This window comes from Canis lupus, chromosome 3 (genome assembly GCF_048164855.1).
Source record: "Canis lupus baileyi chromosome 3, mCanLup2.hap1, whole genome shotgun sequence".
NCBI lineage: Eukaryota > Metazoa > Chordata > Mammalia > Carnivora > Canidae > Canis > Canis lupus.
Window position 1 is genome coordinate 16,037,707 of NC_132840.1, and position 15,306 is coordinate 16,053,012.

The 15,306-nt window shown below is 44.9% G+C and overlaps 1 protein-coding gene across 9 annotated transcripts in view; it reads left to right on the forward strand.

Moving 5' to 3' along the window:
* The window catches only part of WWOX (WW domain containing oxidoreductase), a 946,355-nt gene that overhangs the window by 315,194 nt on the left and 615,855 nt on the right, over positions 1 to 15,306 (forward strand). Inside the window, exon 10 of one of the 9 annotated variants that reach the window (XM_072819221.1) lies at positions 770 to 3,809. The exons of 7 other annotated variants lie outside the window; for them this stretch is intronic. The gene's annotated coding sequence lies outside the window, so the exon portion shown is untranslated. Of the gene's footprint in view, positions 1 to 769; positions 3,810 to 15,306 lie in introns of those variants that run through there. One more of the 9 variants, XM_072819213.1, reaches the window with a different exon arrangement.

A 15,306-nucleotide genomic window follows, 5' to 3' on the forward strand; every position in this document is an offset into this window, starting at 1 on the left:
GCTCTAAAGCAGAAGTCTCCAAAGTGTGAAGAATGACCCATTACGGTTCCAAAGAAAAATATTACAACGTCTGTTTATCCATTAAATTCCTCCCCGTGTTATTAAATGTCTCCATGCATTTACCAGGTGGTGGGTACTACTGTTTTAAGGGGTCTGTGCATACTCACATATATTCACATATATCATCCTTTCTCATCTCCTATGGAGTAGGATGAGTACTCTCATCCGTATTTTACAGATGAGGACACAGGCACACTGAGCAACAAGGTGGCAAAACTTAGATTCCAACTCAGGCGGTCCAGCTCCTGGTCCTTCCTCTTAACTGCCTCATGATATAGGCTCTCAATTAAGGAGATTAATCTTTAAGAAAATTGTAGAGACATGTTGACGTGGGTGCCCTCCCCAGCCTTCCAATAGTGAGGAGCCGAATGCAAAGCATCCCGAAGTAAGGCTGGGTGTTTTCCTAGGCATGAGGTCATAGCAGAGCCTCTGCTCCTCCTGGGCTTTCAGCATTGGAAAATGCATCATGGTTTCCCCATGTGAGCTCAGTTAAATGGATTGAGACATTAGATTATCTGGTTTGAGCTAAAGCATCCGTCGCAAAATGAGCAAAAGCCTTAAAAAGATTTCTGCAAAGAGACCCATGTTTGAAGACAATATTTATAATGCAAATATAAGCAAGCAGTAAAAAAAAGTAAAAAATAAATAAATAAAAAGGTGTCACTGGTAGTTCAGCTCCTCCTAATATGAGCCCTTCATCTGTTACTAGGCAAACACAATGGAGATTTGATCAGATCTTAGAAGAAATCAATGAAATATCCAAAAATCTAAATTAGCACAAAGAGTTGTACAATTGCACGCACTATTTTTATTTTTAATGATGAAGGTAATTCTCGACGTGGATTATGCCTGGTGATTGTAGCTAATTAGAAGAATACAAGTTTATAATGTATAAATAAACACCACAGACATATACTGAAGTATCTGTCTTGAGTTTTTCCTACTGGTAAAGGTGCACAATTAAAACAGTCGGGAATCTTTAAGGTTTTAAGCAGACTGTGTGCTCTCTGCCTGTCTCGGTTTTCACTGTTCATTTGGGTCCTGCTGTTTATCTTCTGCCCACTGGAAGAACACCCTTTTAATAGAGTTGAAAATCATGAAATGAAGGTATTTTGTAAGAGGGAAAAAAGTCATTGATTGAAACAAAGAGTCATGGCTTAGAGACTGAACTTTTGATGAGAACTTTGCTGGTTGTGCCTTTGTTTATCATTAACTGTGGGAGAGCTCTCCCCACTTTCCACTCCTTAATTTGAAGGTATCCAAACTTTTTTTCAGATACATTCTGATGCTGGTACATAATTGCACTGAGCCTACTTGACAGAAGTCTGGAAAATTGCAAAGATAGAAGTTTTCCTTGCATTCTGGAAATATTACCCAGAACTTTTCCAAGCATGCCAAATCTTTTGCTCAGGGCAGGGGAAGCGTACATGTATGTGTGTTTGTGTGTGTGAGAGAGACAGAGAAAGAGGGGGAGAAAGAAAGTGTGTGTGTGTGGGGGGGAGGTGAAGGTGATAGGAGAGCTGTGTTTGTAAAAACCATGCAGAAATAATGTGTATCTATGAACCTTTCTTATTCATCTTTCTGGTGCTAGCACTTTAAAATAAAATCTATAATTTCTGAGCCAAAAGGAAACCCTTGCTTGCCTCAAGATTTCTTAACTCCCTCTGTATCCATGGTTGATACTGACCTACCAACATGTACATGTCTGTTCTCATATGCCTTTTTGAGAGCTTTAAAAACAAATCCATGTCTCAAGAATAATAACTTAGAACCTGCTTGTTACTGCGATACCCACTCTGAGAAGTAGGTGGATAGGACACGTCTGTTTGGATGGTATGGTGGAACAGATGGCACCGTATTTTTTTACATCATAATTCTGCAATCCCTGTTAGTGAAGCAGAGGTGAAAGAGGTCACTTGGTTTTTCCAGTGTCGAATAGCTCCACAATTCTTCTTTTTTTAATTAACCAGTATTTACCAAATGCTTATTAGGTCCTGTGCTAAGTATTTTACGTGTGATTTCTCATCTCCTGACCACTCTTTGGTGTGGCTACTATTATTACCTGGACTTCTAACGGCGAAGAAACTGAGGCTCAGAGAGGTTAAGTAATTAGCTCAGTGTCACACAGCTGGTGACAAAGTGCCTCTTAGCACCAAGACTATTTTCCAGGATCATGCTGTGTGAGAGTCGATGGTCTGACGAAGAGCATGTGTTTGGTTTTTCGAAGAGGGACCCAGTCTTACTCTTCTGTTTTGTTGTGCTCAGCAAGAGTGTCAGGCCCAAGGAGGTACATGGCACCCTCTGTGAAGAGAAAGGCATGAAGAAGCTAGGGGCACCCATACATGTTCCTGGAAGTGGTTTGGAGGTGAGCACCCAGTCTGTGGGAGCTAGAGCTATGCACATCAGGGGGACCACTTTAGGAAAAGGTAAAACATTTGGTAGGGAATTTGGGGAGGAGCCCGCAAATGTGAGGGGCACTGAAGCTTACTCTGGGTTAACATCAAGGTTGTGCCAAGGCCAAAATTACATAAAACCAAGATGGAAGTGCCTCTGTGGATGTTGGTGAGTGTCTCATTCTTCCCTTTTATTCTGCCGCTTCCAGACACTCAAGTGTGAAAGCCGCTCTCACGTGCGTGATTTGGTGTTGGTGTCATATGAAAGATGCGCCGTGTATCAGCGTGTCCCCTTCTCTGGGAGAGACCAGCCAGCCCCCAGGAAGTGCGCCTTGGCTTTCAGGGGGACGTCCTCCATCTGTAGAGCATTCTCTGGCATGGGAGACTTTGAAAATGCTTTCCTTTTTACCTGCATCTGGGTAGATATTTTTTTCTTTCCAGTAGTTTCTTAATGGTCTTTAGTGAAGGAAGTAAGTGGCGCTGATCAGTGAAGGCGGACAGTAAGATTTATAATGTATTTGTGCTAGCTGATTGCCAACAGAACCGGCCTTTCCCAGCGGTGCTGTACGCAGACTTGGAAAATCAATAGGGATTAACCTCTGACCTTCTTCACATACTTATACTGTGGGCTGCATCGCTTACCAATATTTCATCTGTTTCACTTAGCCGCCGTTAGTTACTCAATAATGTGTGGCCGGTCTCACAAGATAACTAATTAATTTTTTAAAATGCAGCATCACTTGTAACTGTGATAAAATATCACACCTTTGGAAATCAAGGCCCTTTTGGTTTATTTATTAAACTCACATTAATTAGTCTTAATTAAACAACAACAACAAGAAAAAAAAATGGGGAAGGGAGGGAGTGCAAACTCTACGGTTTGTGTGGCTCACAAAAACTCCCTTGTGGTTCCCAGCGGGGGGACCTCTGCGGCTCTAACAGAGCAGGTGTGCCCTGGTGTCTCAGTTGGAACGTGGGCCTTTTTCAGGAAAATTGCTACTCTTACCTTTTAGATATGTGTGTGTGTGTATGTGTGTGTGTGTATATATGTGTGTGTGTGTGTGTGTGTGTATGTATGTATTTTTCTGTGAAAGGAATATCTGTAGATAAATAAATAAGTATGCCACTGTTCAATGAAATGAACCTAATGTATGATTTTTATAAGGAATCAGAATTAACTTTCATGAATTCTGTCTGCAAATGTATGCAAAAGTTTGTGTAAACATATCTTTTTATGAGCTGCCCTCAATTATGATTACATATGTTGAAAAAGGAGTAAATTTGTAGTAATACACTTTTTTACCTTTGCCTTTAAGCTTTGACATATAATAAAATGCTCTGCATCTGTCTTAAAAATTGAAATTGTTGTAGATTTCCTTCATCCAAGACTCTTTTGTTCACAGATTTCTTTCTTTCTTTTTTTTTTTTGCAAGTATACCTATTCCCTAGAGTTTACTTACAGTTTGCTATTGATCCTGCAGCTGGTATTTGAATTGGTCGATGTACTCTGTAACTTGTTTAAGATACCCTACCTGAGCTATTAGTTTAAATAATGTATTCATAAATTGATTAATCATTACAGTAAGACTTATTAGCTGCATTTATATCTGCGTGTTATCCACAATTGACTTGTACTCTAATAATCACGCATACTTAAGCAGAAGTTGGGTTTTACACCACAATTTCATAATTATCAAGGTGGAAAACAATAGTATTTGTGTGTAGAAGTGGAGGCAGGGCTTTAAAGGTTGGGCTCGCTCAGCAGGTTGCTACTTTTACCTTCCTTAGGTAAAATAGATAGTTTTTCCCCAAAAAATGACATCTAGGAAGAGGACCAAATTCTGTCAGCCTCGGAGAAACGATGGAGTTTGCCGAAGCTGTCCTGGTGTCACGGTTCTGGAAGATGGATGGGGGCGGAGGGAGGAGAATCTGAAGGGGTGACCCACTGCCTCCAGTGTTCTGAGAGCCGCCTCCTGGGGGTCGTCTTGCCGCTGGCCTTTCAGGGTGTCCGCTTGCACCGCTCGTGCCCCTGTGCTCTGCTCTGCCCCCTGGGGAGGCTGACAGACGTGCAAGGGGGCCTGAGTGGGGTCACCTGGGACCCCAGGGTGCCCCCCAGAGTAAGCTGGGGCGATGGTGGGAGGACCCCATGCGGGCGCCCAAGCAGAAAGGAAACAAGTCAGCTGAACACAGGCCCAGGGCTACACGCACTTTTTAAAAAAGGAATTGTATTGTTCAGAGCACTTGTAGGCTCGGAGCAAACTTGAGCAGCCCGTGCAGAGTTCCCGTCCCCCGTGTCCCCCCACGAAAGCCTCTCCGAGCTGCCCGCTGTAACCAGACTGCATTTTCTGTTAAGAACAGCCTCGTGGGGAGTGGATGGGAAAGGGCGGCTTTGCATGGGGCCTGCCCACCTGGGCCATGCCTGACTCCTGGGGTAGCCCAGGCCCGGGTGTCTCTTTGGGGCTGGGATTCTGTTAGACGCTCTCCACTTCACCCTGCCTGGAAGCCGAAGCCCCTTTCTTCCTCCCATTTGGTTGGAGAGTCATTTTGCCTCACCGCATGATTTTTCTACTTCATAAATCCCCCTTCCAAGCGTTATTCAACAACCTGCTAAATTAATATATACAGTGTTCTTTCGGTAATGGTGAGGGGGGCCTGTCTTGCGGCGTGCATTTGTTCAGCTGTGTTGAAAGAGCGCTGCCCAGTGCGTGAAGGACATCTGCTCACAAGCGAGCAATTGTGCTTCTGATGTGGGGCAGCACCTCCGCCTGGAAGCCGGCTCCAGATGAAAGAACAGATTGCCACGGAGCCGCTTTTCCGAGGCCCCCTCTCCCCAGCATGGGGCTTCATACATTATTGAGAGCAAACCTACTTTCCACCGCCACTCCTCACTGCACTTATTTTGCCAACCTTATTCAGAATGTCAGCATGGATCACTTTTCTACAAAGGCAGAACGGGCCAGCCAGGAAGCTTCAGCAGATAAATTATTTACAGTGTTTAATTATCATCATACAGATTTATTAAACTTCTTGGTTACCTAGGAGCCCGTGTAGCCCGCTGTAAAGAGCTTGCTAAACTTTGAACAAGAGACGCTTTACTGGAAACAAGATCCCTTTGTGAATGCTGCTACCACATACCTCACGTCTGGTGGGGGCGAGGGGGCATGTGATGGTGTGCCAGCAGGCCGTGAACAACCGGCTCTCGGGGAGGGCCGCAGCCGCTGTGTTTCAGCGCTTGCTGATTACCGCGGTGTAAATACGCCAGGGCCAGCAGCAAGCTAGACAACACGGGGGTGCATACTCCCATGTCAGCGGTATATACTATTTCTAGGTACTTTCACTCTGCAGACCCAATAGGCACAACCTCAAGAGCATAGCTAAATAGCCAAGTACACTGTAATTACTCAGAAGTAGTGAGTTTTGAGTATTTCTTGCCTGTGTGTGTGTGTGTGTTTTAAAATATAGCTTATTTAATCGTGAGTTTCTGTAATTTAATGTTTAACAGTGGGTGTGTCCAACAGCCAGTTCATAAAATTCCTGGAGATTTAGCAGTTGGCTCTCTGGAGTCGGTTAGATCCGGCTGCAGCGCAGCACCGTGTGTTTGACTGACTGCCAGCTTTAAATTGCATCCTGGGTTCGGATGGAGTTCATGATCTATTCCTAATTCAGGCGCATTCCTAACAGGGCATCCCCGCACCATTTTCTGCTGGGGTGTGACGAGCCGTTGGCATGCTGCTAAGTGTCCTCGACAGCAAGCAGACACATGTACCCTGACTGGTACATCCCAGACGATTCTGTTGTACTGATATTAAGGACAACAGTATTTTGCCAGAAGCTATAACGAGATGATTCTGTAACAACAGCATGGTGACACCAGACTATGTTTTGCAATTTTCTTTAATATTTATGCTGGATAAATAATTTATCTCTTTTTTTTCCAGGTTGTGGGTTTTTTTTTTTTTTTTCATCCCGAACATGTTGATATAGACAGGTGCTAGGTTTCCCTGAATGACTAAAGCAAGGATGTGGTTATTTCCCCCCCTGAAAAACAGAGGCGTCAGCAGAGCTGAGCCTCTGGGAATTGTTTGCACAACTCCGCATCCCATCTACTAATCCGAACTAATGAGATCTATTAAGGACCTGCCCACACGTTTGAAGGGAGTCACTTATTAATGTGACATCTTTGCATGGCATTATAACATCAGGACCACCATTCACTCAGGTTTTGGAAAACTCAAAGTCATGGCTAGCCTGTTCTCTCACTGAGGCTTCCTGCAGAAGCTCCTGGTAAGACTGGGCACCTTCTCAGCCTCGGCACTGTTGACATCCAGTGCCAGGTCATTCTTTGTTGTGGGGTTCTGTTCTGTGCGTGATTTGGATGTTTAGCAGTATCCCAGGCCTCTATTCATCAGATTCTAGGAGCAAGCCCTCTGTACAAGGAGGGATAATCAAAAATGTCTCCAGATATTGCCAAATTGCCTCTGAGGAGAGGGGTGCAAAACACACATTCTAGAGCCACTGTTCTTAAGTATTTAGAATGTACAGGAAAGGAAAAATAGAGATTGTCTCATTACATTTAACCCTCTCTCCCTCTGGTTTCCAAGAACCTCTAGCCCCTAAAACAACTAGAATTGGGAATAAAATAGCTTTGTATCACCCAATCAACTTCTGTGCAGGGGTACTAGGTTGGAGGGAGAAAAGCTAGTGACCCAGGCATCACTAGCCCATGTCCCCCAGGCTCCAGCAGAAGTACGGACATTATCAGAAAAGGGCCCTGCAGGGTGGGTGGACCTGGGCCTTTTCCTTCCCAGACTGCTGCTTGCTATGGTCACAGACTGGTGTCTGAGCCCTGGAGTACGCAACTCTCTCTCTGCGGCCTGGGGAGTGGGCCTCATGCAGCTCCCCACCGCCTTTGGCTGAGGATGGAGAGGATATGGGAAACGAGTCTTTTCAGAGAATACTCCTTATCCTGATAACCTGATATCTCAGCAGTTCATGCAGAATGAGTTTCGGGATTGCTTTGTGGATCCTCCAAGCTCTCTCCCAGGAGTGTAGCAAGTTTTGGGAGCCGGATTCTGGTGGCACCGTTCATATCCTACTCTAGCTGAAAGCTGGTCCCGGAATCACACCATGTTTAACCTACACAGTGGGGAACCCAAGCCCTTTTTCCACCCCAAGAGGGCTGACATTGAGCTTTTCCTGGGTTTTCCTCTGCAGACATAGGGCTTTCAGGTTTTCCAGCTGGGTGTGCTAGGATGATGTCTGAACATGACGGGATCCATTCCTCACCACCCTGCCTTGCACCTGGGTTCTCGGGTAGCTGATCCGAGAGCCTCTGGAGCTGCTGCGGGGGAGGCGTGAGAATTCTGTACTCCTCTGACATCATCTGATACAGTGAGTGTGGTGCAATAGGGCAAGCCATGAGTCAGGGAAACGCTGGAATGTTCTCTGTGGGCACTTGGGACAGGGGTGACCCTGGAGTGATTGATTTCATCTTTTTGAGTGTTCGTTTCCTTACCTGTTAAATGGACATAACGATGTCTCCGTGGCAGAGTATCTGAGCGATCAGATGAAAGAATGAACATTCAGCATATTTCTCAGCTGTTTTCCATAGGAGGCCTTGGGTGAGCCCCTCACTGCTGCTGGTCTTTTGGTCTCACTCTCACTGGGGCATTCCCTCAATGACACTAGGCTGCCTTGACCCCTCCTGCCAGTAGGACCCAAAACCTCCTGGTCTTTTCAGAGTGCCTAAGTCCTACCATGGGCAGGCCCTTTCAGAGACAGTTACCTTTCTGGTTGAAACGAGATTTCATGCTTGTTACTAGCGGATCAATAGTGAAAGCACATTCTGTTAAGTTTTCCTAGGAGTCATTAATCTTGCCCAGCCTCAGTTTCCCTATCTAGGAAGTGAGTCTAACCAGGATGATAATGAAATGAGGTCAGGTGAAGTTGGCAGTCATACACGTTGGCCGGGTGCGTGTTTTCTTTCTTCAGTTGGCCAGATACCCAAGCTGGAGCCCTCACTTTGTGAACCTGATAAGACACATTTCAGTGCCGTTTGAGAGAGAGCAGTAGGGAAGTTTCTGAGCTCTTCTAACCACTTCTCCAGTAATGCTCCAAGTTTCATTCCTCCCTTGGAAGAACTTTTCAAGTGTGTATGCATGCATGTGTGTAACGTGTGCGTTACATGGTTGAATATCTAAACTAAATCCAGGCAGGACTAATATTTCCAGAAAGTTCTACTTCTGGTTCTTCCTGAGCTCAGAGCCCTGTTCTCCAGGGCAAAAGAATCAGATGGAAATGACCATGGGCTGAGCACCGAAAGTGGAGCATCCAAAGTGGAGCATCCGAAGTGGAGGGTGAGAAGGTGCTGCTCTGGGGTCTTCACGATGTCAAAGGGGAGTTCGGAAATCCTTGGAACAGGTTGTCTGCTATCTGAGACCATGGTTCTGGCTGGAGCACTCGTCACTAAAGCTACTGATAACCAAAGGGTGTATCATTGGAGTGGGTAGCAGTTGTTGGGGGAGGAGGGGACTGACAGATAGTCGGATGATTTTAATGTTTATATTCCGCTGGGGTAAGCTCTAACAAAGACCCATCATTTCCCAGATAACCAATTCTTTTAAAAGAACATCTGTTGAAACTGGCAATTTACATTCTTCTTAAAATACAGAGCGACATAATTAACCCTCTGGGGAGACTAATATTAGTTTATTAGAGACAATTTCTAGTTCTGTTTATTTTTACACTAAACGATTTGTTCAGATTGGGAAAAAAATTTTTTTCTTGGTTGCAATGTGGGTTTGCTTTTATTTGGGGTTGACTTTTCCTTATCAAGGGCACACAAGGTAAATAGCTAGGTGATAATACATGGTCCCGATGATCATCAGCCGTGAATGAATAGAAGCGTGCCGAAAGTACTTGATAGTGTGTGACATGGTAATAACTTGGCATTATACTAATGTTCAGGTCTCATTAGTCTATTTTAAAGCGACCCAGTCTAATATTAAGGTGCCTGTATTTGTGTGGTTCCCTTCGTCTTCGGTAATCGCATCGGGCTCTGATGGCACTCAGAACTGGTGGAATTGTCTTGTGCTCATTGCTGTTGTGCTTATAAATTGATTCACACTCTCCACAAGAGGACCTTGAACACTTGGTTCTTTCCAACATTGGACTAATTTCAGACTTCTGGCTTATCATGGGCAGAGGAGAAACAACACAGGGCCTTTTGACATTGTGTAGAGGCCAAATCAAATGAAAGTCCTTCTAATTGTTCAGATGTCTTTGAATTGGAAAGCAGCCACTGGGGCATCCAACCATTTTTCCCTCGGTTCCATATCCTGCCACAAACTCTGATGACTCCTCAAGTATGGGCATTCCCTTTCCAAAGTAACCTTCTATTTCTCTTCCCCAATGTGAGCACTCAGTTGCTCAGTGAATTCAGTGGCTCAGAGCCTTTCCCCAGCACCATTTGCCCTACTGCCCTGACTTACTATAGGAGCCCATGCGAGAGTCATTGTGAACTCCAAGGCTTGGTTCACAAATCCCTTATGCGGCCCGAGGCACCTGCTCCAGCCCCCTTTCTTTCCCCTGCCCTCCACTGGTCAACTTGGTGCATCAGCCAAACTGAGCTATGCTCAGACTGGATCATTGGTGCCTAGCTGTGCCCTCACCCCAGTCTCCCCCTCCCTGTCTGTTGGCAAACTCTCCTGTTCATCTTTCACAACCCAGTTCTTGGCATCATATCTTCCATAAAGCCTTCCCAGATCTTCACTCACCTAGACAACTGGTTACCCCCTCCCTGGTGCTGCCCTGATACTGTGGGTACGTCCCTGCCATGATTTTTCAGGTCAGTCATCTTTCCCACTGCATGCCTCACTCCTTAGGCAAAAAGGATCGGGCTTTATTCCATTTCTGACCCTGGCCAGGCACCCTCAGTGAACAGTAGTTGAGTTTAATTGTCTCCCTTCCTTTGTGTCGATCTGTGTTTAAGATCTAATGGTGCTCAGTGCCTTGTTTTCAGTGAAGTATAAGAGAGCACATTGCATGTGTGTGGGAGTGATTACAAAATCCAATCAAACTCGGAATCGCTGACTCACACCTGGAGTTTCTTTATTTGCAAGCTGGAAGATGAGAGCTGAATTTGAAACCCCAGGAGAAGATGTAAGCATATGAAGCTATTTTGAATAACAGTCATTTGAGGAAGGGGTGGAGCACCAGATGCCTCTGGAGAGCCAAGCACCACCACCCCAGCCATTGTGCTTCCTTTCCACCTTTCACTGAGATGCAGCCCACCTGCTGCTGGGTAACACTATCACCTGGCTTTCTTCTCACAACTGGAACATCTGAGTGTAGCGGGTGATACTTCCCTAAAGCACAGAATGGGAGGGCTTGAGCACAAGGCCAGTAGAAATGGAGAGAGACACCTATGATCAGCCATACGTCGTGAAGGAAAAGTGTCTTCTGAAGGTGTGTGTGAATGTGTGTGTCTTCATATTGAGTCATTTATTTCCTGTTTCTTTTTTATTCACAAGTCATTGGGCAAGTTGACCCTGATGGTCCATTGGAGGGACCACCTCAGTAACTCTTTAACAATTAAGCCCATTCCTAGAACTCCCTCACCTCATGTTAGTCATTGTATATAAAACCCACCTCACAGTGTGTTGGAATCAAATATATTCCAATCCATGTTGGGTTGAGTTTGTATAATGTAAGAGTCCTTTGCTACCTCCAGAACCTTGAGGGTAAGCAAGAGATGGGCTCTGACCTTTGACCTCAGGGTCACAGCCCAAGATCTGTTACTGGAAGTGTTTACAGAATTCGTATTTCCTTATTACTTCCCAAGTGAGACTGGATTTATGTTGAAATTTTCTTTATATATTGGCTTAGGGAAATCTTATTGTGGTGCTTTGTGCCCTGAATAATTTGCAGTAAGTTACAGAGTTATAATTCAGGAAGTAATTGGTTCTGAGAGAATATGCATCATCATATCAAAATGTGTTTTTCCCTCAGTTTGTAGCCTTTTGACAAATAACCGGGAACTTTATCCCTCATATATTGAATAATTGTGCACTGTGAGTACGGGAGTGGTGAGTATGCCATGTGCATGCGTTGGCATCCCAAGTCCTGTACCCGTGACAGACATCACTAATCAATCCTGCTCACCACACTGCTCTAAGTAACCATTACTAATCACATGGAGTCAGTGTGGGAGGTACTTCTTATCTACTATCCTAGCAAAGTGATACTTTGATAAAAGCATCATAGTTCTTCTTGCAGAGTACAGACTGGCCCACCCTGTGCAATGGTCATACCTTTGGGAATCTGATTCCCAGTGATGTTTTCCTGTCAGAACTTGGCCTGCCTTCTGAAAGAAGTCTGAAAAACTTTGAGCCAGTTACCTAATGGGGTAATATATTTTGCCTACTTCCCTTGTCTTCCCAGGCCTAATACTCCTCTCCAACCATAAAAAAATGTCCATTGTTAAGCATTTGCATATTGAGAAAGGTGGCTAGCATTGTTCTGGTCAAGAAGCTTCCCTGGAACAGTCGGGATTCCTTGCAAGATCCTTTGCAATGGCAAGCTTACCTAGTTCATTGGAAGTATAATTTGGTTTATGCACACAAAGTTTCAGGAACATATATGTTGCATTAAGCTATGTCCACTGTGGTGGCTAATTGAGGAGTGTGTTCATTATTTCCTTTTATAGCACAGAGCGCAATTGCATCAGGTCATTCTTGCCACAGTGTGAGTTGGCTTATTTGTAAAATATCTTTGGGATGTTTAAAGAGAATCATGTGTTTTACAAATTCTTGTTAATGACATGACAATGAAAACCACACAATAAATACAGCTAATACTTCGGTAGCACTAGCCACATACTGGTATGTATATATGTGTATAATACATGACACCTTTTCTGGGCACTTCACATAAATTAACTCCTTGACAGGATCCTATCCCCACTTTTGATATGAGAACATGGAGGCACATAGGTCAGCAAACAGGCCAAGAGCCTGCAGCTGAGATAGTTGTCTAACCCTATAAAGCCTGCATTCTTCCCACTGCATGGTAAGTGGCCATCTCTAATCTCCTCTCCATTTGTGTGGATGAATGGCACACTTCCTTGCTGAGCCTGGAAGGGCCTGGATTCCAGGCTTCTATGCTGAGGCTGGAAGGCAGCAAAGTTGGGAACCAGAGGCTGAGGGGAGGTCTGAAACTCATGGCCATGTCTTTCCATTCTGCGTTTTTATGGGTTGATAAATAAACATGAAACGAACACAAAGCAATAAGCACACAACAGAAAACAAAGCCAGCAACAAATCACTGTTGTGCCTCTTGAAAATTCCTTTGTTGGGCAGAAGCACTCTAAAGTCCTCTCTATAGCAAAGGCCAGGAGTCTTGCATGTGAGCCTCACACGTGTGCTTTGCTTGGAAATACCTCATCTCCTGGGTTTGCATGGTCCTGGCTTAATGGGCTGTACATCAGTGGCTTTTTGAGGAAAAGAAACCGAAGGCTTGGCCATAGGTCCTTGAGTCAGCACATTGAACTTTTCATCAATTAGCTCCTCCCCCCATCTTTATGGCCTGGCCTTTCCTGTAATTACAGTCAGGATCCTATAGCCGGAGGAAGGCCTGTCAATTGATGAGAGGCTGATGTCCATTGCACGGTGACAGCCGATTCTGAGGGTTTTAGGCCTGTCCTTAGAGAGGCTTGTTACTTCCTCCTTAGATACTTTGCCCCGACTCAGTTCACCACCATCACATGGATGGAGGTGTCTTATTCCGCGGCTGAGCCCAGGAGGTCAGGCCTCTTGGACATGACATACTGCAAAGTAGAGATGTTTCATTGATTTGTATTGTTTTTAATTAAAAATCATTTTTTAAATATGCTTCTGTGCACACACAGGAAAAGGTCTGGAAAGATGTGCAGCAGACTGTTGATCAGGTTTTATCCCCCCGGGGAGCGGGTTTGGGTAGGAAGCCATAGGAAAATGATCATGGTTTACTGTAGACCAATCTGTATTCAGTTTTTTTTTTTTAATGAACACGGATTACTTTTATAATTTCAAATTACTTTGTAGTTAAAGAATTATAATCGATAAGCATTTCTAGTTCTCAGAAACCCCAGGAGAGGAAGGGTTAAATGGGAAACCACAAACTCTTCTAAACCCCTGATGGGGTGTGACTTAAGCTGAATTATGGATTTTCATTTTGTCTCTCATGATTTTTGGCCAACTAGAGCTCATACTTCTTTTGGACTCTTTTCCACATGGTGTCATTCAGCTTCCCTGGTCATCACCTGCACCCCCTCTTCCCCATCTTGTTTTTCTGCAGATTCCCAGAGTCCTTATGCTAGTCCCATCCACCCTTCACCCCTTCTGACTACTTGAAACATGATGCCTCTCCTCAGAAGGGAGGAATCCCCTCACCAATTCATTTTTCATTTCCCTGTTACTTAAAACAAAAACCAAACCAAACCAAACAAACAAACAAACAAATGAAAAAGCACGTTTGTAGTCATCATTGGTGTCATGGCTTTTTGAAGTTATGTACAAGTGTCAAGATGGCAAAGCATATACCAAGATGTCTTTTGATATGCAACACCTAGTGGGGAATTTCATGTCTATGATGAGTTACAAGTGACATTTAAGAGGTGAATCATGTCTATTAGCAGGAAGTTGGCATTCTATGGGTCTAGGCTAATCCCCGGCCACTCTCATAATGTGAGAGACGTCTGTACCCTTCCAAGACATTGGATTTCCAGGAGTGTGTTGTGGCAAGTGGGTTTGCCCATCTTGCTCCCTCCTGAACACTAAAGGTGAGGACTTGCTCTACATACCCCAAGTCTCCGGTTTTCTACTAACAGAGGCCTCTTTGGACCATGTTGCTGACACCTCGCTATGTCAGGTCAAAACAGTAGCTTTCATCTCACACTGTGGGATTGTGGTGGTTATCCCTGGTGGGCTAGGGAGCTCAGCCCCGAGCCGTGGAGATTTCACCCTAGCCATCCCACCACACCTTTCTCTGGGCTATCTTCAGGGAAGGAGAGAAGTTGCTGCTGACCACAGATGCCCTCGCTCACCAGCTGTCTCCCTCCTGGCTCTGTCAATCCACCAAGAAGGAAGATGTTTAAGGACTCAGAAATCAAAGGGGCTGAGCTTTGTCAAGAATGATGTTGATAGCGAACTTTGGAAGACGGCGTGGTCAGGAGTGAGTGTGCGGGGTGCTGTGGGGGTATCAGGTGCTAAGGCCAGAAGCTCCCTGCGTGTCAGCCTCTCGCCCTGGCATACAGCGATGGCCAACCCTGCCATCAGGCTCGGAGTGTGGCTGACTGGGGGCCTTGGAGAAATGTGCACTTGGAGGAGCTGGACTAAGTCACTCCCTGAAGATCCACAAGAAAAAGCCCATCTTTTGCTCTGATGACAGGTCTTCTTTCAACATTATTCAGATGTGTTCTTTTCTGAGATTTTATTTTTTTCATTTTTTGTATGAGACTTTATCTTTTAGGGTAGTTTTAGGGCCATAACAAAACTGAGTGACAGGTTCAGAGGTTTCCCTCATAGACCCTGACTCCACAAATATACAGCCTTCCTCACGATCAGCATCCCCACCAGGGTGCTTAGGATCCATGGCTAGTTCTGGGTAATGACCAAGGCAGGAATCCGCCACTGGCAATGCCATACCGCAGCTCCTGGCCATTGGGAGAAACCTTGGGCGGAGGCCACTGGTTCTCAGGTCTGAGTTCATAAGCTCATGGAGCCAAATAATTTCCGGCTGTGGGTCTGTTTGGGGGTTACACCAATGGCAGTGATTGCTGAAATAGTAAATGAGTGTTAGGCTGATCGGTTTGTGA